This window comes from Clupea harengus, chromosome 2, assembly GCF_900700415.2.
Source record: "Clupea harengus chromosome 2, Ch_v2.0.2, whole genome shotgun sequence".
NCBI classification, from domain to species: Eukaryota; Metazoa; Chordata; class Actinopteri; order Clupeiformes; family Clupeidae; genus Clupea; species Clupea harengus.
The window spans coordinates 27933074-27960848 of record NC_045153.1 but is presented as its reverse complement, the minus strand read 5'-3'; the positions used below and the strand labels follow the sequence as shown (position 1 = coordinate 27960848).

Below are 27775 nucleotides of genomic sequence, written 5' to 3'. Positions count from 1 at the left end.
CTTACACATGTGGACACCAACGATCAACAGCAGATATGCTTGAAATAATAAACAGTGCGTTAAATGACACCGTTTTGGTCATCAGTGATACTCTGATCACTGAATATCAATAAGCAAATTTTGTCTATAAGGGATATAATAATAATAATAATAAAACTTTAATTATATAGCACCTTTCATGCAAAAGAATGTAGCTCAAAGTGCTTATTGATTGGATGTTTATTTATTTTAAGATTGTACATTAACCCTCCCAATATTTTGTCCTCTTCTAGCTAGATTTGCTTGGAGATTCATGTTGGTCTGGACAAGTAAGCTCTTTGTCTAGTTTACTATATAATATTTTGTACATTAAATGCTTATAAACATTTATAGGCATTGCTTGTTTTACAAAGTGTTTGAAACTGCTTTTGTATTTGTTCTGTTCTGTCTATTAGGCCTGTTCCAGACTAATTGCTTTGCGACCTCTGTGCAAATAAGTTTTCCCTGCTAAATAAGTGTAAGTCAACAAGGCAAACACACACCGTAATAAGCTATGCTTACCAAAGTAAATATACTACAGCTAATGTAAGTGTGAACACCAAGCTGTTAAATGAAGATATTATTCTACATAAAATGTATGTATCTTTGCATTCCAAGCTCGTTAAGTTTAATAACTTGAAAATACCTTTTTATGTCCTGACCATTTGAACTGTGAACACTTTCCACTGAACGACCAAATAGCGTCAATTATGTTTGTTAATTCCCCCTTTGTTTACCTGTCATTTTGGAGGGGGAGGTTGATCAAATTTGCAAATTCACCCACATTTGGCGAGTAGCAGTTGCTAATTTCCATCCCTGACTGGTTGTATAACATGGTTGATGTTTTTCATTAGGATTTTGTAATGGTTTACAGATAATAGTATATCTGTTTGTGTGAGTAATGCTTTGTCATGAACATGTTGCTTGTTAATTGAGAGATTTTAGGATGATTTTTAAGGATGTGCACCAAATGTTTGTAATGAGGTTTGGCAGATTTGCATTTCAAGTAACTTGCCACATAAATATGTATTTTTGTCCCTTATTCACAGAAAAAAGAAGACCTCCTTTATCAAGACCTCCTTTATCAAGACCTCCTTTATCAAGACTTCCCACATCAAGACTTCCCACATCAAGACTTGGCGACCTTTTATGTGTTTGGCGACCTCTTATGTGTTTGGCGACCTCAAACTCTTGGCGACCTCTTATGTTCTTGGCGACCTCATATTCTTGGCGACCTCTTATGTTCTTGGCGACCTCAATTGTAGCTTGGCGACCTCATAGTCTTGGCGACCTCAATTGTAGCTTGGCGACCTTATAGTCTTGGCGACCTCAATTGTAGCTTGGCGACCTCATAGTCTTGGCGACCTCTTATTCTGAATTATCATTCTGCATAACCATTGATATAAATCAGTTTTCAGTAATATAAAGTTACAACAGAACATTTCTCATTGCTATTGATATTGATATTGTCTGTGTGTGACAGTGTGACATACATCTGAACAGTGCTACATCTATTCTGAAGTTAAGAAGTTCACTACATTTTGAAGTAGACATTAAGTCAACATTCTGTTTATCATTGATGATCAAGTACTGAAGTGTACATTGACCTAGCTACTGTTGAGTGTATTCTGATTGTATTTTTTCATAATTGTGTCCAGATCACCATTCATTTTTTACCCAAGTCCAGGTATTCATTGTGACCATAAAATAATCTTGGGAAGCCATAAAACCTTAAGTTATATTTGACTGAACAGTAGCCTATTTTAATATAGAGTTGAAGATAAAATTACATTTTTTGACAAGTAGAATTGTCTGAGAAAACTGTAAAGAATCATACTGTAAATAATTATACTGCAAGCAATAAACTACATATAATACATTCAGTTGTTATCAAAAACATTTAGTTGCAGAAGTTGTCATATTAAAGTTTGAAAGAATGGGTCGAAAGGGGAAGCGTTCTGAAGCACAGAAACGACGCTGGCGAAAGTTGGACCTCTCTGAAGTTGAAGCACCAAGTCAGCCTTCGTTTACCCAGGATGAGTTGAGTGAGACACAAATGCAGTTAGATGAGGTACCTTCTGCAGCACCCATGGAGATGGAGCGTAACAGGAACAGCATCAGCTGTGTTCAAGCATCTCATAGCCAAGGTGATGCGAGGTATGGGTGTAACAGGAACAATCAGTGCACTTGCAATTCCCTGACATTTCTTACTGTACTTAATGACCGAACTGTGCTGAACACCACTGATCTTGACTACATCTTGCAAAAAGGTAACTTGATGTATAGTAGTGTACAGGAAAGGTTGAGCAGTGGGGACCGCATCGCACCAGCTCACTTAGCTTTTGATGAGCTTCCAGATAATGTGGAAATTCATGGACAGACCTATCATGTTGTTAAGTGCCTGTCGCGATATGGATATCTAAGACAAATTGGACCTGATGGTGCAGACTTCCTAAAGCTCTCCGAAAGACTGCTTTGTCTGTCATCTGATGTAAACCATGCATTGCTCACAATAGGCAGCCTTACAATTGCTGTATTTAGGGACGAGACTGGTAGATACGGCTTTTTTGATCCCCATTCTAGAACACCTGATGGATTCCCTGCTGAGAATGGCACTGCTGTGATGTTGACCTTTGCCAACTTGAGTGATATGATTGGTAGACTGCTTGTGTTCTGGGCCCTGGTGGAATCAGCTGCTGATGAATGGGTGTATGAGCTCATGCCATTATTGTTCACATCTGAAAACCATAGACAACAGCTAAACTCCCTTGATGAAAATGTACAGCCTCTTCAGACTGGAGAGTATCTAGCGTCAGCTGCTTCACTGAACTTACTTAGTAAACGTAGCAAAGACTACAGACGTAGAATATTTGTGAAAGTACAAAACAAATTGTCGAGCAGAGAGAAAAACACAGTTTCAAAGCAGCAAAAGTATTATGAAAGGAACAAGGCAAAGAGGTTGGAGTATGTAAGAAACAGGTATGCAAACTGTATACAATACAAAAGCTATAAGAAAACATATATAACAGAACGTTACATGCAAGAACCCAACTTTAAATTGAGACAAAAATTATACGTCAACAGCCATTATTCTCATGATCTGAATTATCGTACAAAGCAGAAAGCATACATGCAGCACCAATACTCCCATGATATGAATTTTAGATTGAGGAAAAAGGCTAACATGCAGCACCAATACTCCCATGATATGAACTTTAGATTGAGGAAAAAGGCTAACATGCAGCACCAATACTCCCATGATATGAATTTTAGATTGAGGAAAAAGGCTAACATGCAGCACCGTTACTCCCATGATATGAATTTCAGGTTGAGGAAAAAGGCTAACATGCAGCACCGCTACTCCCATGATATGAATTTTAGATTGAGGAAAAAGGCTAACATGCAGCACCATTACTCCCATGATATGAATTTCAGATTGAGGAAAAAAGCTTACATACAGCAGCGTTACTTGCAAGATGTAAATTTTCGTTCAAGGCAGAAGTCGTCCATGAGATGCCATTATACATGCAACACCATGTACAGACAGACAAAGAGAGAAAACTACACTAACAGGTACAGAAATGACCCATATTTCAGGCATTATCGTTCTCTACAGAAAAAGAAGTGCGCACGTGTCAATATAAATTTCCAGAGAATCCTTCACAAAATGCGATGTGCTTTACAAATACAGCGCAAGTATCATCACTACAATCTTAAACACCTGTCTGGACAACAACCAGAGCGAGAGATTGAACAAGAGTCAACACCAACAGAAAACACCCTTTTGCAGGAAGCAATTGCATCCTTTCAAATGGAAATAAAGAATGGCCCTACTTATGTTTGCACAGTTTGTCACAGAGCTTTGTTTCATAATCAGGTAAAGAAATGCAATCATGACAGTTATAAAAGGAATCTAGACATGGTTGGTAGATGTCTAACAGGGAAGTATGTACACACATGCAGGGATGACTGCAATACACTTGAATCATGTTGTGCCCCTGAAGAGAAGAGAGAGTGGATTTGTCATAGCTGTCATGATAATTTGAAGATGGGGGAAATACCGTCCATTGCTGTTATGAATATGCTAGAACTATCGCCAATTCCTCCAGAGCTCAGTGATCTGAATATACTTGAGAGGCACATAATAGCACGATACATACCATTTGCTAAAATAATCAGTCTCCCCAAAGGCCAGCAGAAGTTAATACATGGTGGGGTTGTGTGTGTCCCTTCAGAGGTGGAATCAACAGTCAATGCATTGCCCAGACCCAGTAGCCAGTCTCAGCTTTTGAAAGTGAAGTTGAAAAGAAGAATGAATTATACAGGGCATTACCAGTTCCAAACAGTTGATATGAACAAAGTACTGAGTGCCTTATCAAAACTGAAAGAGATACATTCAGAGTATAAGGACATAACTATAAGGGATGATGTACCAGCTTTTGAGGATCCAATGAATAGCTTGGCAAATGAGAGTCACATAAATGATGACATTCGTGCAGATATTGCAGATGCAACTAATCTAATGGAGACTGACACATGGGATGAGTGTGACATGACAGACAGAGGAGGACATTCAGGGACGAACAGTGCATGCAATCAGTCAAACAATGAAAACCCTGAGTTAAAAGATGCCCAGGATTCACCTGACACTGAGCAGGACACTAATCAGCAGAATGGTGGATGCTCAATAGATTCATGCTTACAGCCATCTGATATTGCACAGGAAATGATAACATTTGGTGAGGGTATATTCAGTGTAGCTCCAGCTCAGGGAAACAAACCAGTGAGTTTTTTCAGAGTTCCCAAACTAGAGGCAATGGCTTTCCCTGTGCAGTTCCCCACCGGAATGAACACTTTGGATGTAACACAGAGACTCAGGAAATTAACCCCAAGCAGATATTTCAATGCACGTCTTTTTTCTGCTGACAATCGTTTTGCTCTAGACTCCAATTACATTTTCTTTGCACAATTTATCACAGAAATGTACTTAGCAAAGTCTAGTATGTCTATACAACTCCGTAAAGGGAAACCTATGACCAGAGATGGGCGCAAAATAACTGCAAAAATGCTACAAGACAAACGTGAAGTGGAAAAACTGGTACGCAACAAAGATGCCACTCGATTCATGCAGCCTTTGAGAGGAACACCTGCCTACTGGGAAAAAACCCTCAGAGACCTCTTTGCAATGCTTCGACAGCTAGGCACCCCAACATTTTTCTGTACATTTAGTGCTGCAGAAATGAGATGGCCAGAGGTCATACAAACAATAAAGGCACAACGAGGTGAGCAGGTAGACGTTTCTGAGCTTGACTGGGCTGCAAAGTGTGAGATTTTACGGAGTAATCCTGTCACCACCATGCGCATGTTTGACAAACGTGTTGATGCACTGCTGAGACACCTACTCTTATCACCTGCTCAGCCCATTGGTGAGGTCATAGACTACTTTTTTCGGGTGGAGTATCAGGCAAGAGGATCGCCACATATACATCTTTTGGCCTGGTGTCAGAATGCACCTGTATTTGAGGAGGACCCAGATGAGAAAGTGTGTGAGTTTGTGGATAAGTACATAACATGTCAGCTGCCTGACCCAAACACAGATCCCGAACTTTTCAAAATTGTCACAGAGGTGCAAACCCACAGCAAACGACACTCAAAGTCATGTAAGAAAGGAAATAAGCACTGTCGATTTGGATTTCCTAAACAACCTGTAGAGAATACATTTATAACGCGACAAATGCCAGAAGAAATCAGAGATGGATCTGAAGATGAATCAAACCATGGTCGTTCTTTCATGACTCCTGAAGAGGCCAAAAATAAACTGAAGCCTGTATGGGAATTGCTTAATAAGCCAACGACATCATTTGAAAGTATCCCTGAGCTACTCACACAATGCAGTTTGAGTTATGAGGAATACCTAAACTGTATCACTTCATTAACAACGTCCAGTGTGTTAGTGATGAAACGTCAACCAAAGGACTGCTGGATAAATGGCTACAACAAACATTTGTTAAGGGCATGGAATGCAAACATAGATATTCAGTACATCCTGAACCCTTACTCCTGTATAATGTACATTTTATCATATATCTCTAAAGCTGAACATGAGATGAGTGACTATCTGAAAAGGGTTGTGACTGACACTTCTCGTTCCACTACATCTGATTGTGATGAAATGAAACAGATCATGCAGGCATATTCCAAAAATAGAGAGGTCAGTGTCCAAGAGGCTGTTGCACGAGTCTGTAGCTTGAAACTGAAATCTTGTTCTCGAAGTGTAATATTTATACCCACTGATGACAATGCTTTGAAAATGAGCCTCCCTTTAAGGTACATGAATAACAGAATTCCTGAGTCAGAGAATGTTTGGATGTCCGGAATGGCAGACAAATACCAAAACAGACCTGATACACCAGAGTTTGCAGCAATGTGCATGGCAGAATTTGCTTCCACCTACAGAGTGGTGTATGGGAGACAGAAAGAAAGCAGTAGAGCTTTACCACTTCAAAATGAAATGGGGTTTATTCAGAAGCGAACCCACGGAAAGCCTGCTATCATCAGATATGCCAGATTTTCTGAGAAGAAATCTCCAGAAAAATTCTATGGAACATTGCTCAAACTTTACCTGCCTTACCATTCAGATTCACAGTTGAAACCTACAGGTTTTACAACATATGAGTCGTTTTATGCATCTGGTTCTGTGAGGCTTCCTGGAAGAGGCTTTAATGAGAGAGTATTTTCTATTGTCAAGGAGAACAGGTCACAATTTGAAAAGAATAACGAAGCTATAGAGAAAGCCATTGAGAACTTGGAAGAAAATGGACCTATGGAGGATGCATGGACGACACTTGCACCTGAGACAGAGGTTCTTCGGCTTGAGTGCATTTCAGAGCGTGAGGAAATAAATCCAGAGGAACTTAATGAACAGGATGAAATTCCTGAATATAGTCACACAAGGAGAGAAAGTGCTGCACCAATGTTTGAGGCTCCTCAAATAGACCCCACTGTTATGCGGAAAATGTATCAGAATTTAAATCAAACGCAGGCTTCAATCTTCTATACAGTGCGCAAGTGGTGCATAAGACGTGTGTGTGGACAGAGTGCCGATCAGTTTTTTTACTTTGTTACCGGTGGAGCTGGTACTGGCAAATCACACCTTATCAAGTGCATCTACACAGAGGCATCAAAGATACTTCGTAGGTTGCCCCGTATTACAGAGGAAAGAGACATGTCCATGCCAACTGTCCTTCTCACAGCATTTACTGGCACAGCAGCATTCAACATATCAGGCAAGACACTGCACTCGGTCTTGAAACTGCCAAGAAGCCTTAAGCCACCTTACCAGTGCATTGGAAATCGTCTAGATGAAGTGAGAGCAACCTTGTCCAATGCTGAGATAATTATTATTGATGAAGTGTCCATGGTATCAAAACCACTGTTTACATATGTCAATTGGAGGCTGCAAGAGATCAAAGGTAGCAAAAAACCTTTTGGAGGAATGTCTGTTTTAGCAGTGGGTGACTTCTATCAGCTGCCACCTCCAGGTAAAGCAAAACCTCTCTGTGTATTTGAGGATCATGTTCTTGATTTCTGGCAGGATCAGTTCCAAGTAATCACTCTCACAGAAATCATGCGCCAGAAAGATGATGTGGCATTTGCTGAGTTGCTTAACAGGATAAGAGTGAAACGCAAGGGAGAAGCATTATCTAAACCAGACAGAGCTTTACTTGCACAGGCCATGTATCAAGTTGAGGACTGTCCCAAGGATCTCCTGCATGTTTTTGCCACAAATAAAGAGGTAGACAAACATAATGCAAACACCATATCTGCTCTCCACTCTGAACTGGTCAATGTTGATGCACATGACTATAGAAAAGATCTCCAAACTGGTCGCATGGAAAGACAGATAGCACCCTTTGAAGGACGTAAAGGTGATCTACCTGACAGATTACAAGTTGCTGAGGGAGCCCGTGTGATGCTCATCAGAAACATAGATGTGGAAGATGGACTGGTGAATGGCTCATTTGGAAAGATTTGTGAAATTGTTTATCAGGTCCAAGGTGGCAAAACAGTTGTAAAGCTGCTTGGTGTCGAACTAGACAATCCCAATGCAGGGCAGAGACATCGCAACCAGGTACCAGGAGGGCCAGATAACTTGGTTTATATAGAAAGAGTGGAGGAACCTCTGAGTAAAAAAGGAGTGGTTCGTCACCAGTTTCCCATGAAACTTGCCTTTGGTTGCACAGCACATAAATGTCAAGGAATGACAACAGCTTCCGCAGTGGTCTCATTAAACCGCATTTTTGAACCAGGTATGGCATATGTTGGTCTCAGTAGAACCACCTCACTGCAAGGACTGCACATAATTGATTTTGATGAGGACAAAATATATTCTGATCCAGAAATCACAACTTCTCTGGAAAATATGCAAAAAGCTGAATTTGAAAATGCTATGCCCCTTCTTCACTGTCTCTCCAATTCATCATCATCTCTGACACTGATTCACCATAACACAGAGGGATTGTCAGCCCATGTTGATGATGTCAAGAAACACCATGAAATGTGTTTTGCAGATATTTTGTGTTTCACTGAAACACACCTATTCGGCACCTTTGTCCCAGAAAATCTCCAGTTGGAAAATGATCATATGTTTAAGCGCAACAGGCATGTCTCATATTCATCTCATTCTCATCTATCAAACAGGAATGGTGGCGGAGTTGCTGTGTTTGTAAAAAGCCATGTTCAAGCTCATCACATGCAATACATACAGGGTGTGACTGACCTCGAATTCCTGGTATTAAAAGTGGTAGCCCCAGTTCAGGTACTAATGGCAGTGATTTACAGACCACCAGATTACAACACAAACCTATTTTTGCCAAATCTCTGTCACCTATTGGACTCTTTACATGTTATTGCTGATAGTGCAATTGTTGTATGTGGGGATTTTAATGAGGACTTATTGGGTTATGGAAGGAAACCCATCTTTGAGTTGTTCCAGTCTAGAGGTTTCAAACATCTCATTAACACTTCCACCACAGATAAGAATACATTGTTGGACAATATCTTCATTTCTGATCTGCAACACTGTGCACATTCAGGTGTTCTACAAACATATTACAGTTATCACAATCCTGTGTTTTGTATTCTAACTTAAATTATCTATCTCAGTCCTATTTACACAGCTGTAACCGATTATATCAACTTCAGAATGACAAAAACCTTCCTGTTTGGCATTATGGCAATGTTCTTATCACCTTCCCAGTCTTAGACTCTCATTATGTCTCTATCTTTCAATCTATCAGACTTTACACACCTCTCCTGTTACTTTCTGACCTCCTTACCCATTATCTCTCTCTGGAGGCCTCGAATTGCGTTAAATGTCCTCATCTTTTGCTAAATATTTATTTCAAATGGGTAACTTTTGCATTGTATGCACTGGTATTTCCTTCAGGAAATGCATATGCCAATTCAAAGCCACCTGTCCATTAAGGACCCGTATATCTGCTGGGATCGGTGGTAAAACCAGAAGTGAGTACGTCATTCCAGTCTCTCTTTGGGTAAAACTTGTCATCTGACCAGAACGGGAAATTACAATACGTTTAATTGGCCAATACCAGGACCTTTCTTTTGTCCTTGAGCTAAGATGTCATTTGCCTGATTTTTAATGACGCTTCAAGTTTAAACACTGCTGTTGAAGTTCAAGATTAATAGCAATTGAATGACACTTGAGTTGGTGTAATCTCTAGCGGTAAAAACATGTAAATGTAAATAATATGAGTGATTGATGACACACACAATTGATGGGTTTTTGTAAAAAGTTTAGTTAATTGGTTGTCTTAATTTACAGCATCTTACGTGAGCTAATTAGCTAGCTAGCGATATGGTGTTTGGTAAGCTCAAGCTAGAGTATTCTCACAAACACGCACACACACACACACACACACACACACACACACACATACACAAACACACACACACACACACACACATTCACACAATCAATGTTTTTTTTACACCTGGGGTTCGATGCGGCGCACTTTTTGTCGTTGTTATCTTTAGTGTTTTTTTGTAAGGGGACAGGTAAGTGTTGTTCTCTATCCATTTTCCCCTTTAAAAGTATGTTCTATGTACAGTATGCCATGTTCTATGTATGTCTCTGTAAAGTTTGTATGTCTTTGTCACATGTCTTTGTCACATACATACACATTTGTCAAATAAAAGTATGTAAGCATGCTTTGCTTTCTCATTAACCTTGTCTTCTGTCTTGTCCTGTCTCACTAACACCCCACTCATGACCTGTACCTTGACGTGGTGAGTGGGCTTTCAACTAAACAGGTCTTGCTCTGTATGGTGTTAGTTAGCAGGTTTTTAAAACAAGTATATGATTTGCAATTTTTTTTAAATATTTTCACAGGTCTACACATCAACACTCAATACATTTTGACTGACCACAGCATACAGAGACCCTCCACCTGAAGAATGACACCTATCTTCCTGCAATCACCCGACAATAAATGTCCTTCTTTCCTTCTTTCCTTCTTTCAATATTTTCCCTCTTTACTGTCTTTATCCAGAGCCAGTCTTGTTCACTATTCTTTCCTTTCTTCTTTCTTTCTTCCACTCTTCTTTCCTTCTTCTTTCCTTCTTCCACTCTTCTTTATTTTCTTCTTTCCTTCTTCCACTCTTCTTTCCTTCTTTCACTCTTCTTTCCTTTATTCTTTCCTTCTTTCAATCTTCTTTCTTTTCTTCTTTTCTGTTTCCACTCTTCTTTCCTTTCTTCACTCTTCTATCTTTTCTTCCTTTCTTCTTTCCATCTTCCACTCTTCTTTCCTTCTGCCAATCTTTTTTTCCTTCTTTCACTTTTCTTCCTTTCTTCTTTCCTCCTCTCACTCTTCTTTCTTTTCTTCTTTCCTTCTTCTACTCTTCTTTCCTTTCTTCACTCTTCTTTCTTTTCTTCTTTCCTTCTTCCACTCTTCTTTCCTTCTTCCACTCTTCTTTCCTTCTTTTAATCTTCTTTCCTTTCTTCTTTGCTTCTTCACTCTTCTTTCTTTTCTTCTTCCTTTCTTAACTTTTGCATTTCATGCACTGGTATTTCCTTCAGGAAATGCATTTTCTAGTTCCATAATGCTGCTCTCTCTTCACACACTCTACAACAACACCTGTGAGGACAGCATAGAAAAGGCTGGAAGAAAACCACTGGGCATTTCTTCCTCTTGCATCCCACAGAGTACTTCTTAAAGGCAAACCTCAGGATTTTTTCAACCTGGGCCCATATTTTTAGATCTTCTTGTCAAAACAAACCGCTTCTGTTTACCTCAATAACTGTAAAGAAACAGAAACTGAAATTACAGAAAGAGGAGAAACAGTCATTTTCTACAGTTTTTTTTTACAGTTATTGAGGTAAACAGACACAGGCCTATTTCTATAGGGATCCTTTCTATGTAGTCAGACACTTATAATTGCATTATGAGCTTGTCAGTAGCGGAAACAAGCGGTGTACTTTGATGCGGATGCTTGCCCCCTGGGACTACATTGTTTTGCCATTTTGCGGTTGCCTGTTATAGTGTTCTAACTCCGATTTCGATCATTAATTGTTCTTAGTAAAAGCTTGGACCCAAAAAGATCTAAAAATAGGAAAAAATAGGACCCAGTATGAAAAATCCTGAAGTTTCCCTTTAAGCAATGTACCACCCAAATCCCAAGAGACCACTGATTGTAAGGAAAGCGATTGAGATAATAGCACATGGCAGCTTTTAGAACTGCGCCGTACGGTAGGCTGAGCTGACCGAGACCCCTTCCCACACAGAGCACATGATGATGAAGTCGAACGGAGAGGAATGGAGACATTAGAGCAAACCAAACGTCCATCAGTACCGGCAGCTCGGCCTCACGGCCAGGCCTTTCACCTAGACTGATGGGCAGAGAGGAAACGCGTGGACAGGTAGTTAAACCAAGAGGTTTAATGGACCTCTTTTAAGTGGTACCTTTTGATTTCGCAGGTACTTCAGGGAGTGTTCTTTAGCCACATTCTCAGGCACATCAAGATACTGATAACATTTGAGCTGCTGAGGCTCTCTCTTGCTGCTATAAAAACAACATTGCATTTTTCTATTTCTGAACGCAATCTTACCAGCTAGTGTAAAGTGGTTCATCTACACATACAGGTTAAATGTAAATTCAGAATTGAGAAAATGGTTTCTGTATAACTATGTATGGCATGTATGCATTTCCATAAATGCACTTTTATAAATCACAAATTGCAATTCAATTCACTTCATATCAGTTCAATTGGACATTAGTACGCAGTGAGAGGAAAGCTCCCCCCGCACTAACACTGGAAGGAGGTGGATGGGGCTGGAGCTACCAGTGATCGTTATAAACCACTTTGCTCCAGAAAGTTATGATTCCTGACATCAAATTAGGCAGTAATGAAAATCCAGTCGTAACGAGTCAACCACAGTCTCCTGTCTCCCCCTCCATCTGCTGTAGATCTAAATTGTTGTGCTGGTGAGGGGAGCATCAACTGAGTTGTGGTCAGGGATGCAGGGGATCCAGGCTGCCTAAAATAAGGTCATGGCCCAGTGCTTGAGCTGCATGGACTCTAGCCGGTAGACGGAGGGAGAAGGCTGGAGTTGGTATTCGGATCACGAGCTGCCGAGCCCCACCTGATGGTTCCTCTCCCACTGACCTGGCCTACCTGCCTCAGTGTGTCTGAGTCATCCCCTCTCCCCCGCCAGCAGACGGCTGAGAGCCCTGGGCCGCTGAACTACTACTGCTAGCCCAGCCTGGACAATGTTCAAGGCTACAGAGTGTCAAGGTGAGGGGGGAGAGCAGACTGTGCCATAGCAAAGGCTGCCGTGTGCAGCATAGCTGAGAGAAAGCATGTGTGTGCAAGCCTACGGTTGTTTCTCATTTAGAATGCTACAGATGAGCTCATTTTAGATTGGAGCTTAAGAATATGGAAGAGCAATATACTTGATTAGCTTGTACAACTACTACTGTATGTATACGTCCATACTCACTGGAGTCTGGCGGCATAATGGCCATTAGGCTGTTTCATTAATTCGATTAGTTGTGTTTATTTCATTTTCAATTTGATGTGTTGGTGCTAACTGGCATTTAAATATCTGCTTCTCTAATGTACGTGATCTGAAAATATTCCTATGTATCTGCATGTGTGGATAACTGTTGGATGCCTAAAGTCCTCTTTCCCTTTGCCTTCTAAAGTAGAAATGATTTGATCTCAACACAATATGGCAAACTCTTATTGCTTTCCTGTAAATCTTATTTGAAGGAGCCCATGTGTATAAGGGATTAATGGTTAAAACAAGGCTGAGAGGAAATAATAAAAGGTGCTGTATTCATCCATCCTCAGGTAGGAACAGCACCTTTGTTTACTGAGAAATGAAAGATATTACTGAGACTGCAGTTTTGTCATTTATTTCCAGTGGTGGTAGTCAGCTCTTGCATCTGTTCAATCAGCCGGCTCTGCTACTAGTCATGACATAGCACTTCCTCTAGCTGGAGGCTAACCGTATCATAAAATCAGTGTGCTTAACTCTTACAGTGACTGAGGCATGCAGCTATTGAAGACAACTGTATGGTGCAAATTAGCATAAGAATCTTCACAAATGCATCAAGGATTCTTGCACAAAATGTGAAGTTTTTCAAAATCACACTGCATGCTTTTCTGCCTTTGCATTTCATTGCCGTCTATGTCTTGGCATTCATGTGATGACCTGGAGGTTGACAGCAGGCCAGTCCTGACCCTGTAATCCAGAGTGACAGAGGCATCCTTCACTCTGATGGACCCAAACATGACACTGCTCCCCATCTGCTGGTCAGACTCGGGGTCAGGCTGTGCCGTAACCTCTATGTGAGGAGACGGACCCTTTCGCGTCCCACCTCAGAGCTCCGTGTCTGGGGACAAACCAGGCCACCTGAGGCATTAGCCCAGTCATCCAACACATCAGGAAAGAAGGACAGAGAAAGATAGCGAGGAATGCAAAAAATACCAGAAAGTCACTTTACGTAACAGCCAGATTTAGCATAGCCACTAGACCATGTTAAGGCATCTGCACTCCGCTCTGTGGTCTGGCTGCCAATGTGACAACTCAGAAGCCCAGGAAGTCCAGTAGCACAGGCCAGAGTTGGGCTGATTTAGTGACTGGCATCTCACTCTCCTCCAGGGAGTGTGTTTGCATCGCAGCACTCTGCTGCCAGACTATTCAGAGATGACCCATTGGGTCCCCAGACCCATGCTGTAGCTTGACAGCTTTAGGCGTAATGAATAGATTTCACACGGACGGATAAGGATGATGATGAGCTGGAAGGTTTTAATGTGCTGGCCGAGCCTCTTTGGCAGAGGAAGCAGGAGGTAGAGACTGTGATATAAAGCTCTGTATGAGCGTGCATTCATGAGGCTTTAATGGTATAGAGCTGAGTCATGGAAGCAGACTGGGTATGGGGTATATTTATGTGCAAAGTAATGATTCGGGCATTGTACATCATACTTGCCAGGCTTTTATACCCCATTTCTACAGGATTTGTTTGTTTGTTTGATAGTGATTGTGCATGGGTGTGTGTGTGTGTGTGTGTGTGTGTGTGTGTGTGTGTGTGTGTGTGAGAGAGAAAGAGAGAGAGAGAGAGAGAGAGAGAGAGAGAGAGAGAGAGAGAGAGCACTGGCATGACAGTGGGCTTAGTTCTATATGGAATAAGCAAATTGTATTTAATTGTGCAATCATTACAGAGTACAGCACCTCATTAATAATTTGGCAGATCTTGACTGTGAAGTGTACACACCTTACTGTACTGCAAACTGCCTTCATGTTCAGACACTACATGAACATGTCCTGAGCTACAACAGTCCCATTGGAAATCGGCACTCCTGCCTGACACAGCTGTTGATACCGATAGGTCAGATAAAAGAGGAAGACATATCCCTTCACAGGGGTAGTGTGAGTGAGGTAGTGTGTATGTGTGTGCGGAATGATTTCCCCTCAGCAGCAACGATCTAAGCAGTCTGTGAATTAAAATTTGAAACCCGATTAGCATAACCACATGATTTGGGGAAATGAATGATTTGGTGAATTGATTTTAAGGCAGTGAAATCAAAACAGGTAATGGTGGGGCTAAATGGAGGGAAGGGGTAGAGGGGAGGAGTGAAGCTGCCAGAGTAATCTTCAGAGAGCACCATCACATGCCCATCATACTAACTAAGACTGACCTGATTCAGTTATTTTCCATTTATATCAAAACCTCAACAATGCTTTTAGGCATGACCTCTAATTGCACATGACGATCCACTGTGGCTAAACAATGGAGGGCACTGGGTGTGTGCCTTGCCAAGGTCCCCCTCGACTAAGTCGTATCACTGATACCGTTCATATCAAAGCTTTAACGATGTCATTCTGTAGCACCCTCACACCCTATAAACACAGCAAAGATGATGACTTCAAGCACAGCTGTGGAAGCTCAGCTAATTAAGAAAACGACAGCATAAATCTACTCAACACTTTCACGACTAAGGTAGGGCTAATTGCATGAGAAAGACTGGCCTCTCTCTCTCTCACACACACACACACACTTACAAACACATCCATATTTATACCCAACAACCATATTTCCAGCCTTAAGAAAACTAAAGGCCCATTCAAAGGTGGGCTGTCTTGTATATTAATGTACTTTACCGCAGTAGACTAAACTTAGACTAGAGTGGCATTCAACACAAGACACTTTGCTTTTAGTTCCCTGCATCCAAAATGCCTTCAGTTTCTTTAAGCCGTTTCTTCCCACCTGCTCTTAAAAGCAGAACAGCTTGTCATGACCTCTCAGGGAGGCAGCTTAATTGTTGGTTTCACAGTGAAGACGGCAGAATGCAATAATGCACTTTCTGAGACTTAACAAGAAAGAGGGAGATGTGGCTACACAGAGATAGAGACAGAGAGGGAGAGAGGGAGAGTGCAGACAGACAATATTGAGATATATACTGAGAGGATGAGATCTCTTTGTGTGTATGATTGTGTGTGAAATACTTGTACTGATGGAACCTTCTATAGTTGCTAGGGGTTAGAGAGTTTTGCACAGTGGGCGCTGAAGAGTAAAGACACCACACTTGAGCACCCGGGGACTCACAAGCACATCTGAACAAACAGGAAAAACTGGCCTTTGGCTACATCTGCCCTTAGGCAACCAGTCACTCACTAGATGGACGGCTACACCCCTCGTCTGCTGAGGTGCCGGGAGCTGGGCGGCAGCGCTGAAGGAGCTCCAGTGGAGGCGGACTGCTCGGGAAGGCCCCCCCTCAGAGACAGGCTGCGCTGGCCTGGGCCTCAGGTGACCCAGCCGGGGACAATCATGGCAACTCCTCCCAACTATGGGCAACTCAAGTGGATTCTAGGAACTGACACTGCATGAAGTTTTCTGATATGTTAACCTAATGTGCCAAACGCTTCCGGCAAATAAAGCGTTGCCTATGAATACCACTTCTCGGAAAAAACAATTTCCATCCGCCCCAAACAAAACAATACAAAGAAGGGTGAGAGTGCTGATGCAGTGCTTCAACAAAGACTTCTCTGAATAGATTAAAGACGTGCGAAAGTGTTCTTTTTTGTCAGAAGTGTCAGAAGAGGGGGGAACAGGCACAGTAGCTGTGAGTCAGCCATCCCTCCAGTCCTTCATCTTCCTGGGCCCCAGCCCCAGCCCCAGCCCCAGCCCCAGCCCCAGCCCCAGCCCCAGCCCCAGCCCCAGCCCCAGCCCCAGCCCCAGCCCCAGCATCAGCCCCAGCCCCAGCCCCAGCCCCAGCATCAGCCCCAGCCCCAGCCCCAGCCCCAGCCCCAGCCCCAGCCCCAGCCCCAGCCCCAGCCCCAGCTCTAGCCCCAGCCCCCTCTCTAATTAGACTGCTGCGTAACCCCCAAGCGTCGCTCGCCTCGCCGTGTTTTTCTGTCCAACAGCTGCACTTGATCTCCTTCAGCAGGACCCACATGGAGACTCGCTGATTCAGTGCCAAAAAAGCAGTGGAAGGTCGCTCTGTCTGTATATGGCGTATACCATGACCGGTGCAGGCCAGTGCCTGGGTTCCAGCATACAATGGTCCATGCATCTGAGGCAGTGAAGAGGCTGTTCTTCACAGAGTTTCATTATATTCAGGTCAACGGGAGGGTGAGTGATGGAGAATCTGTGATGCGTGTGGCCATCTGGGAAAGTGGCCCATGATTGACATTGGGGTCACCTACATGTTTTATAAGTGCAGTTCACTCAAAACAAAGCACTTAAATTGGCTCAACTGTGACCCCAGAGTCATCCCCTGTGAAGCAATGTCAAAGAAGGAGTAGCAGAAAAGAGATTGGCTGAAAGAGCTTTAATGCATACGAGCAACCTCTCTGCTGGCCACAGACACCTGTACAACCACACACACACACACGCACGCGCGCCACACACTAATTTCATTGTATGCTCCAAGAGTGCTTAAACGTGAAGACAGCAAGCAGTCATGGATCCTATTAGCGGCCTGGCTCCCCGCAGTCAGAGATCAAGTGGCTAGGTAAGGCTGAACACACAAGAGGGATCACAGACACCAGGGGAGGGATGGGGGGCGGAGGGGTGGGGGGTGCTGGTGCCGGGCGCCTCAGCAGCAGGACTTGGGGTGTGAAATTAGCTGATTGCTTGAGACAACGTGCAGAACACTGACTCTGGATTGGAAGACTAATGAGGCATTATGGTCACCACAGTTAGCATTAAAGCAGATGCAATACTGGAGAGAGAGAGAGGGAGAGAGAGAGGGAGAGAGAGAGAGAGAGAGAGAGAGAGGGAGAGAGAGAGGGAGGCCACTGTCAGGCACATCCGGCAGGCCTGAATGTAAATAACAAAATGGAAGAAAAAGAGCCCCCCAGAACTACTGTATTGATTCTAAACTTGTCTACAAAAAGATGAGGAGAAATAAGGGAGAAATAGCTCTTAGACTTCCCATTCCACTTTGGAATAAGTGCAGACATAACAGCGACATTGGACTCCATACTACAATTTACTGCTTTAAAATGACTAAGGAGAGCGGCTTCCCTTGCCAATATGAATCCATCATGGAGCAGGTGATATTCTCACAGAGGGTTGGGCAACACGGGCTCAAAGCAGCACCTCTTACAGCGATTAAACAAACAATACGTCACGTCACATTCCAGATCGTTCTGTGTTTACACCTATTCACCATCCTGCCTTCTGCCCAGACAGTGCACCCCTCGCCACGGAATGCCGCGCACCGAAGAACGAAGAGACGCTGTGGAAACTCTCGGGCGCTGTGGAATAGGCCTAATTGTCCCGTGCTGGCAGCCACTGGCCTTAAATCAACAGTAACTGTATGAAGAAACTGAGCCGTGAGCAGAGTTCTCATATAATGGATCACTGTACTATTTATTCACAGTCCAGGTCTGAGACAGGAAGACAGCGGAGAAAGACTACACATAAGCCTGTACTAAGATTCTACTGAAATTCTACTGAAATACTCAAAGCCCAAAGCTTCCTTTGTAAAACCTAGAAATCTCTAGAGCCAGACGTATGTATTTAATGTAAACCAGGTTATTTTCAGTTCCTTGTTAGCCTTGGATTTTTGAAGTGGGTAGAAAGATGTGAAGGCTTATAATCTATCTTATTTCTGTGAGCCAGAGTGGTAATTCATGCCGTAATTGCAGCGACTTCTATTGCTGAGAGTCTCTGCACTAAACAATATGAGAGATAGCACAGAGGATGGATTTAACAGAGCTTCAAAAGTTTTAATAGATGGGGAGACTTTGAATCAGATTAGAATACTTCTTTGCATTGTAGAAGCCAAACAGAAATATGCAAAAGAACACAACAACCAGGCAATATTGTGGAAATGAGTTTTTCCACATCCATTGGGTATATAAGCATTTCCATCTGCACTTTGGAGAACAGCACACGTACGGTCCTGGTCAAGACCTCCCAGCTTACTTCTGAACATAGACATCTGTCACCAATTACAAGTGAATTATGGTATCAAACACAAAGTCTAACAGTCTTGCTCTCACCTCCTTCTATTAAAATACTAATCTCCATGAACAGCAGACAGAGGTAGTGCTACTGTCGCCACTGTATACACAACCAGGTGGAGAGGACTGTCCATAAACACATGGAGGTCACTACTCCATACTAAAAAGTCCTGTACGTGTCTCTAGGAGATACTATATTAGTTAATGGTTATACAATTAGGATTTGTTGCAAACTTGTTCATTACTGTCTGTGGCAGCTGTACAATGACAGCATTCTTCTTCATTTTATAACCTGAATTCTGGGACTACCATGTGAACTTTGACCGCAACAGATTATGGTCTCCTCTTTAGCGGAGGCCACCACTTCAGTACCCGCCTCAGGAGGCTGTTTTGGGGCATGAAGAATTGGGGTCGTACACATGATGCACGAGTCTGCTTGTGTGCACATATGTATGATACTTTATGGGAATATACACTAAATCTATGTGGTGGTATTCAGTTTGTGAGCGTGTGTGAGATTACTTGTGTATACAAAAGAGTGCCATTGTATAACATGACTATTTTCCCATGGTCAACCATGGAGCTGGGGTTACACAAGCCAATTTCAAATGTTTCCCCCGTTTTGACAGATCTCTTGACCATAATGGCTCTATTGTAAGAGGGCAGCATGCATTCCCATGGCCTTGGCCTCTTCCAGAAGCACCCAATTCCACGCATCTACTTAATTAGGCTTCTTCCTTCCTTCGCACACAACACCATTCATGATATTGTCACCATCTACTAAAAGCACCAACCCTGGATTTCAGCCTTACCAAAAATATGCTTAATGCAGCTGGTTTCTGATTTACATGCTATGGATGCAGCATTTGTAACAAAGATGCTAGTGTGTTGTGATTCTATCCACAGACTGCGTGCACAGGGTTGATTTCAAAGCACCTCTAAGACACAATGGCGTGCACTAATGAGAGAGCCTGAAGGACTCATCCTCTGGCTGGCCTCCAGGCAAACCCATGATCCCTCATGCTGCAGCTCGCCTTTGATTACATCGTGGCCAAGCCCACGTAGCCTCCCTCTCAATGCTGACCACATGAACAGAGATGAGGCCCTCGGGGAGACAAAGGGATGTTGCCTTCCACATCCTCTTAAATCCGTAGGATCACAAGTGAGAACCAAGCGCAATGCAATTACAGAAATGGACTTTTCACCTCTTTTCAGGGTGGTTAAGTGATGGATAGTCTAAATATCAAGCCTCAAGTAAATGGCACAGCAGCGACTTTCACAGGCTGGCACAGACAAGCACCGACTAATTTCCACACATGCTACCTGTTGTTTGTCTTCTGTTTGGGTTTTATGAATCTATAGTCGGCACATGCATGTCTTATACAAGCTCTCGCATGTACATCGGAAGTCGTGTTTGAAGAAGATTTCTGAAAACGTTCCAGCCCATTACTTAAAAAAACAACACCCGCACAATGTTCCAGCTGTGGCCTTGTAATATTACAACACAGCCATCCACCCACAATGGAAATGTATTTCTGTAATTATTTATGGGTAATAAAAATAACATTACTTCACCTTGGTTTGATGGAAAAAGAAAGACCTTGGTATACAAAGAAGAAAACAAAGTTGCATACATATTTTAATTTGTGTTTTTAATACAAAGATCAAATAGAAAAGGAAACGTTGCAACCAGACCAGACAGCTACCAGACAAATCTATGGTTGAATTTTACTTATAGCTCGCAAAGGCAACCCGTGTATCTTTAACCATTCACCGTTTTCTTCCCTTTCATATAGTGCACTGAGCTCTACAAGGATCTTCGATTTTCAGACGTGTACCTATTCAGACCCAAAGGCTCTTTGATACCAGATCGCTCTGCTGGCTAACCACAGCCTTCTTTGTCACCTGGCCACCAAAGAATGCCCAAATACACACACTCAGTGGAGTGGCACAGAGTGCATGTCCTTGAAATGAGAGATGCCCTATCAACAGCTGAAGCCAGGGCAACGCTAAGTGCCAGCTCTGTGGGTGAAGCATTGAGGCTCAAACACATCTAATATTTCAGACTTCCATGTGGATTTGCCTCTACTGGAGCCCCCCTTCATTAAAGATGCAGTCCACAATTCTGGCGAAAGAGTGTGGATATTTTAGTTCAACAGCCAATCAAATTACACCCCTCTCTTCTGTGTTCCTGAAGCAACGTGTGATTGGCTGGAATTGTGCATGGTTCAGACCGAGTCACTGTTAGTTTCCCATTTACAGTGCCAGGACTGTGTATGAACACCAGAGTTTTTGGAGCGCACACACTTAACAGAGAGCTAGAGGACTGTGAGGAACAATTTGCTGAATTTTGACAAAAAGTGTATTGCATTAGAATCGTGGACTGCACCTTTAAGGATTTCAACAGAGGGTAATATGGGCATATTTCCAAGTACACGCCTGCAAATTTGCATGAGTAGTGATCTACACTGTGTAGGCTTGGATATGCGACTATGTCCAACAGTCTCCCGCCACGAAGTGTAATCCTCTTTTTATGAATACTTTGTTATGAAACGTAAGGTGTGAAAACCTACAAGCTGTCACATCTAGCACAGGTCATTTGGGATCGTAATTTCCCTCTGTTGGCAGATAATTATTCCAAAAGCGTTATTTCATCTCTGTTTTAGAGTGACCTTTCTGTATCGTCAGTATGACGGCAAGCTTTACAGACCCTCTTCCGAGCCTTAAAAATGTCAAGCATCAGCACACTCTAGCTGGTGGGAATGGCGTTTCCCGACAGAGCGCACACGAGGGAGAGAGAGAGGGCGAGAGGAGGAGTGGACGGAGCTGGAGAAGGAGTCAGCTGGCGTCCGAGAGGTGACCTCTCCTGCGCAGTGCGAGGCTCAGGACTGCCACAGTGAGACAGACAGTCAGGCTGGCATCCTCAGCCCTCGGCGTGGACCACACCATCTGACACAGGGACAGGGAATGTGAGCGGGGCAAAAGGCAGCAAAACAGAGCAGGGCAGGGCAGAGAGTTGTTGGAACGGTCCACTGCCACAGCCTCTGCCTCGCACAACAACAACAACAACAGAGCTCACAGGGTTGAGCTGGGACCTCATCACGAGGTCTGGCACCAAAGAAAAAAAAAACTGTCGACCGGGCACCCCCCTGCCCTTCAAACCCACTCTGTGTTTCTGCCCTCTAGAAATACTCTGCATGCCCAGTGGCAGTATGTCAAAATGGTGGCCACTGAGCTGGGAACTGTCACTGTGGCTCTTTGTTTATTTGTTTGTTTTGTGTTTTGACAGGGTGTGAGGTGTATTTGTGTGTCTCTAGGTTTGGTCGAGCCCGGGGAACTCTGCTGCAGCTGTCAGATTGGCCGCCTCTCTTCTTTTTTGAGAAGAGAGAGGTCAAGGATGAGCCAAGTGAGAAGCTTCAGTTGACTGTGCTGGGATAACAGCCACTGCTGACTCAAACAAAGGTGCCCATCCGCTAGCTTACACTGAGTCTTCCTCTCCCATGACTTATTCTGTTCAAGTGGTGAAAGGATCTCAACTATAATGTAACAGGGAGTAAACGGTGAAAATAGTTTCTTTTAATGAAAGAATTGATGGACTAAGTATAATAAAAATGAAGTGGTAATAAACCCTCAAAAGAGTTTTTCCCAATGTGTGGGATGTGTGCCATTGCAGGGAAGGTGTGGGCCAGGAGAAATGTATATTAGCTATTAGCCTAACTGTGTTTTTGTAAAGGAACACATGGTGAGCTGTTAGGCAGCAGCTGGCAGCTACTGCTCAAAGTCACCGATTTTGCATAGGTTAAGTTATATGTCACAAGAATTAACGGTGCATAGTTTGTGCACAGAAAACATGGATGTCTCACATCTCTCACACACAATACACAGCACACAGGATTACTAGATAAACACTGACCAAAATAGGCTGATAAATAAGTAGCTGTGTAGCCTCTTGCAGTGCGAGTATGATATCCATCATCTGCAACCAACAGAGGTCCTATTATAGTGACCTAGACCTAAGTGTACCTTGTTAATCAGATTTGAATGAAATGTTTGCTGATTTGTTGATGTTGGATGAGATGTTGTTGGTGGGTGTCAGTAGGTATGTCTTAGAGGCTCAACCCTGCAAAATAAAATCATATATACTGCATATACTTGCTTTGGTTCATGTGAAGGACAGACAAGATCTACAGACATTGAAGCCCTGAGCAAAAGCAAAAGAAAGCAAAACATTAAAAAAGAAAGGGAACTAAATTATACAGTAAAAAGAAGATGTTTTGTCATATATCTTTTTTAATATACCCTAATATTTTTCAACATAATTGGAATCTGTCAGTGATAATACAGTATGTTATCACTTGCGGCTGGGAAGAGATGCAATAAAACAGAGGAGTCTATTGAGAGAACCAAATGAAAAGCACTTCAAAGTCAATGGGAGTCAAAACAGAGCAAGGAAACTCACAGGGCGCCCTGGGAGTGCTCTCCCTAACCTCAATCAAAATCATCAGAGCCGTCAAGGTCAAGAGATTCAGATATAAAATTAGCCTCATTAAAGGGTGATGGACACATCAGCATAATCAGCTAAGAAGGAAATCTACATTTTCTTACATTTTCATATTTGACCAAAATGTATTCATAAACGCCTCTCTCTACTACATTATCTTTCTTCCCACAGGCCAATCTCTAAATCCGGTGTGTGCAAAAGTGAGGGCAACTAAAACGTAACCTCTTCAATATCACCAAATTAATTATTGCACATATACATTCCTGCCCATACAAGAAATGAAAACTAATTCCAACAATAGTTGACACAAAGAGGGAAAAGTATCCAAGCGACGCAGTGAAAAAAGACACTGGACACTATGACACTGGGCTTCACAGTCTGCCATCTAAGTGGTTGCCATGGAGTGAAGATGGGGTGGCGTGGATGATACAGTTATATGCCTTTCCTTCAGTTGATAACAGCATGGCAAGACCATGGAGAGAAAAAAGAAAGGAGACTTAGTTAAAGGAGGAGAAGCGGAGAAAGAGAAAAAAAAAGTCTATAATGACACTTTGGGGATTATTATTGCCCAAATGGTTCGCTATTACAAACTAAGTTGGTTTGACAATCACCCCTGTAGTGTGCAATTTCACTTAAATGGTCAGTGATTTCAGTCATTTGTTTAATGGTTTTCTTGATGACTGTGACCAGGGTCTTTACAGCAGATTGAGTTCTCACAGTTATATTTCATGACGCAGCCAGGGAGGTTTAGATTTAGCTTAAAGTGCATATAGGTGACAAATTCTGCTTATCTTTATTTAAAATATGTTGAAAGGCCTACTGCTACTGAGTGCATTCTTCACATCAAAGACAAATAGGTAGAATGATTATTCCAAAAAACATTTGTGGTATACTTAAGTGTGTCCTGCACTGACTAGTGAGTTTGCCTCTCTCTCTCTCTCTCTCGGTCTCTCTCTCTCTCACACACACACGCGCACACACACACACACACACAAAAGAACAAACTGAATGTGACCTTACAGAAATAAATACAGCTTATACAACAACAACAATGTCCTTGTCGAATTCTGAAACGACTGACCTGACCTACCAAGCCCTCCCAATCCATCTTCGCATATGAAAGATACAAACACTACAACTTGTCTCTCTTTGCGTCTCAGAAATAGAAAGGAAGGCTAGAAGCTGCTGTTGCTGGTGTCTTGCAGTGAAAAACAATTAGGCACTCCCCAGTACGAACAGCAGGAGTCACATGCAGGGATCAACAACGTTTCTACATACAGGGCTGACTCTTTGCAAGGATGTCTTTGAAATACTTCATTTAAAAAATGAACACAAATATATTATTTTCTGCTAAACATCTTGACCAGTTGGCAAGGCAACATGGCAGTCCATGCAGCCAACTTGGACATACACCTCCATGATACACAGTGAGTGAGTTCTACAGTGATGTGGGACTTTGCTGTCCGTACGTAAGGTCAAAGCAGGAGGACACTCAGTGCTTCTGGTGCTTTAACCAAATGGTCCAAAAACAATATACCTCGTCTGCTGTGTGAGCGGTGCGACCTCAGCCACACTGGGGTTGAAAAGGCTCGCACACAGCACTGAACATCTGGACCAGGAGTCAGAGAAAAGTCACACAAAAGCCTGGCGTGGTGCAAAGCCAAGGCCACCAGATCCCTGACTCCTGGACAGCCCCGTGACTTTGAGGGAGTGCCTCAAGGTTGCTGCAGCGAGTCCATGGGTGGACTCTTTGTTTCTGGATGAGAGGGACAACGAAATAAATCCTCTCATTCAAAATGAATCTTTAATAAAAGAAAGGGACGTCAGAGTGCCGTAAGGGGATGCAGTGGTGGAAATGAATTAATGAAATGGATTTTCTCCCTGTTCTTTGTAGCGTCAGCACTTTCCTCGTTGACATTTAATAGATCCCCATCCCACTGTACAGGTTGGCAGCAAGACCGGTGAACACACACGCATTCAGAGAGACAATTATGATGGCCGAGGAAGACATAGTAAGGCTGCCGCACACACACACACACACACACACACACACACACACACACACACACACAGAGCAGCAGACAGACAGAGACATTCAAATATCAAATGTTGCTGAAGAGGCATGGCTGTCATAAGGACTTGGATGTCAGCCCCCCCAGACAAGAGCACTTCCTCCAACCTGTCAATGACTTCTCATGCATACGCACAATACAGACCCTGGCGCGGTCGTACATAGACGCACACACACACAAGAGCAATATGCCTGATTCAAACCAGTCTAGTGCGTGGCAAATGGAAGCTGTTGACATGCTGATACAGCAAATGCACTTTACACTGACTGACTAGGAAATCTGATATGGGCAAAGTGGCAACATTTGAAAATGATAGGGGTCTTATGGTATGATTACTGGCAATTCTGTCCAACACATACTGCATAGTGATAGGTGATATGGTCTCTGCTTGTCAGTACTATGATAACAGCGCCCTGTGATAACTTCAATACTATTCATACACTACTGTATCTGGCTCAGGCCGCTGGCTGGATGAACTTTATAAACAGCAAGACCCTCCGGTTCTGTCTTTTGATAGAGACAATTCATTGGTTGTCCATCTCTCTGCCCACCAGAGATTTAACGGTACATTCTTGTTGAAAAGGTCAGCTGTACATTCCCTGCAATATCACGCTAAGCATGTTTCTGCTAGACGTATAGGTCATCTTAAGATGTCATCGTTAAAAAATGGGTGCAATAAAGCAGTAGAAAAACATGCTGTGGCAGACAAAGAAAAGAAAAATCGACCAAAAGAAGAAAGCACTCCTTTGCTAACTTCATTTCGAGAAAGTAATTTCAACATTCTTGCAGTGTGCTTTAAGATGCTGCTTTTATCCAAAATGATTTTTTTTTTCAGTGCACATCATTATTACAATAATGTTTTAAAAGCAGTGTCTGACTCAGATGATGACATACACAAAACCAATCCACTGCCTGAATAACAAAAAGAATGAGGGCGGGGCCCCCACCACACCATAGCCCAACTGATCTTTTTTTCCATGGCTACTGGCACATGAGCTCCATGAGTGGCTCTGCCAAGAGTTGGAGAGTGTTGTCCTTCTGCATGGTTGCCCTCATTCACTGACAAGCAAGCGCCACATGAGGCGACTGAACTGCCCTGGACTCAAAGCCCCAGAGGTCCTCCCCGAATGGGCTCGGTGGAAGTGAGCCGGGCAACTAGGCTTCCACACAGAAGCTTCTTAGTCACTTTACAAACATTATTTTGGCCATCCACTGTTGCCTTTCTGACCTAAAACAAATGCTCTTCTTTGGTCTTACGGCAGCACAACATTGCATTGCAGCAACCAAAATGCCCCATAGCTCAGACAAAGTTCCATTACAACAGACCCCATCAGGTCTTTGATTACCCCACCCTCAATGGGTAAAGTGATTTTTGGTGCTACACCTGCATTCTCATTTTCATCCTACATATTTCCTGTCCATTGTCACTGTATTCAACATGCGTCTGCTTGTTGTGCTTTTATTTCATTTCATTTTAGAATGTTCCCAAACTGTAAAACTTCATCTCAAACGCCCCCTATTTCCCTTCACAAGACCTAGAGCAGCAAGTCAGTGAGCAGGAGAGGAGAGGAGAGGAGTAACAGGAAGTGTGTGAGAAGAGCTGGAGTGTGAAGAGATGACAAGGCTGATAACACTTGACAGCCTAGCAGAGACCCAGTCTTGCTCTGCTGTATGTGAGAAGGACAGTAAACAAGGTGCCAGAATGCAGGCAAAGAGCAGGGAGCTCAAAACCCATTAGTTTCACTGCTTGTCCTGGGGAGAACATATTCTAAGAAAGGGGATTTAAAGAGGAGGCAATAGGACTTTCAAACACTGCCAGACACATAGGACACACTGTATATTTGGGTTAACGTGTCAGTTGCCATTTCATTTGATACATTTTTTTTTTTTCTGAGCACAGACGATGGCTCATTTCTTGCAATGATCTTTCAACTATGAAAGCTAAATTCTTCAACTGATTTTACCATCCAAGAGCCCATCTTTCTGGCTTGGCATCTAATGTTTCAGCCACAGGCTGTGTTCAGCAGAAGTTCATCTTTATACCTTCACAACACATCTCTGCTTCGAGGAGATGGCCTTGCGTGACACTCAGAGGAGAGGGGAAAACAACAAAGAAGCTCAAATCGATTTCAAAGAGCTTTCTCACACAGTTTTTCTGTTCAAACTCAAGATCAGATATATTCTTA

General features: G+C 42.8%; 1 protein-coding gene and 1 long non-coding RNA gene across 3 annotated transcripts in view; one reads left to right on the top strand and one right to left on the bottom strand.

Moving 5' to 3' along the window:
• Positions 1-27775, bottom strand: part of LOC105907911 (receptor tyrosine-protein kinase erbB-4) — a 235156-nt gene that overhangs the window by 138823 nt on the left and 68558 nt on the right. The gene's annotated exons all lie outside the window — the stretch shown is intronic.
• On the top strand, positions 273-1766 carry LOC116218373. Its single transcript, XR_004162809.2, has 3 exons — positions 273-308; positions 435-496; positions 1068-1766. It is a non-coding gene; the product is annotated as an uncharacterized LOC116218373 (long non-coding RNA).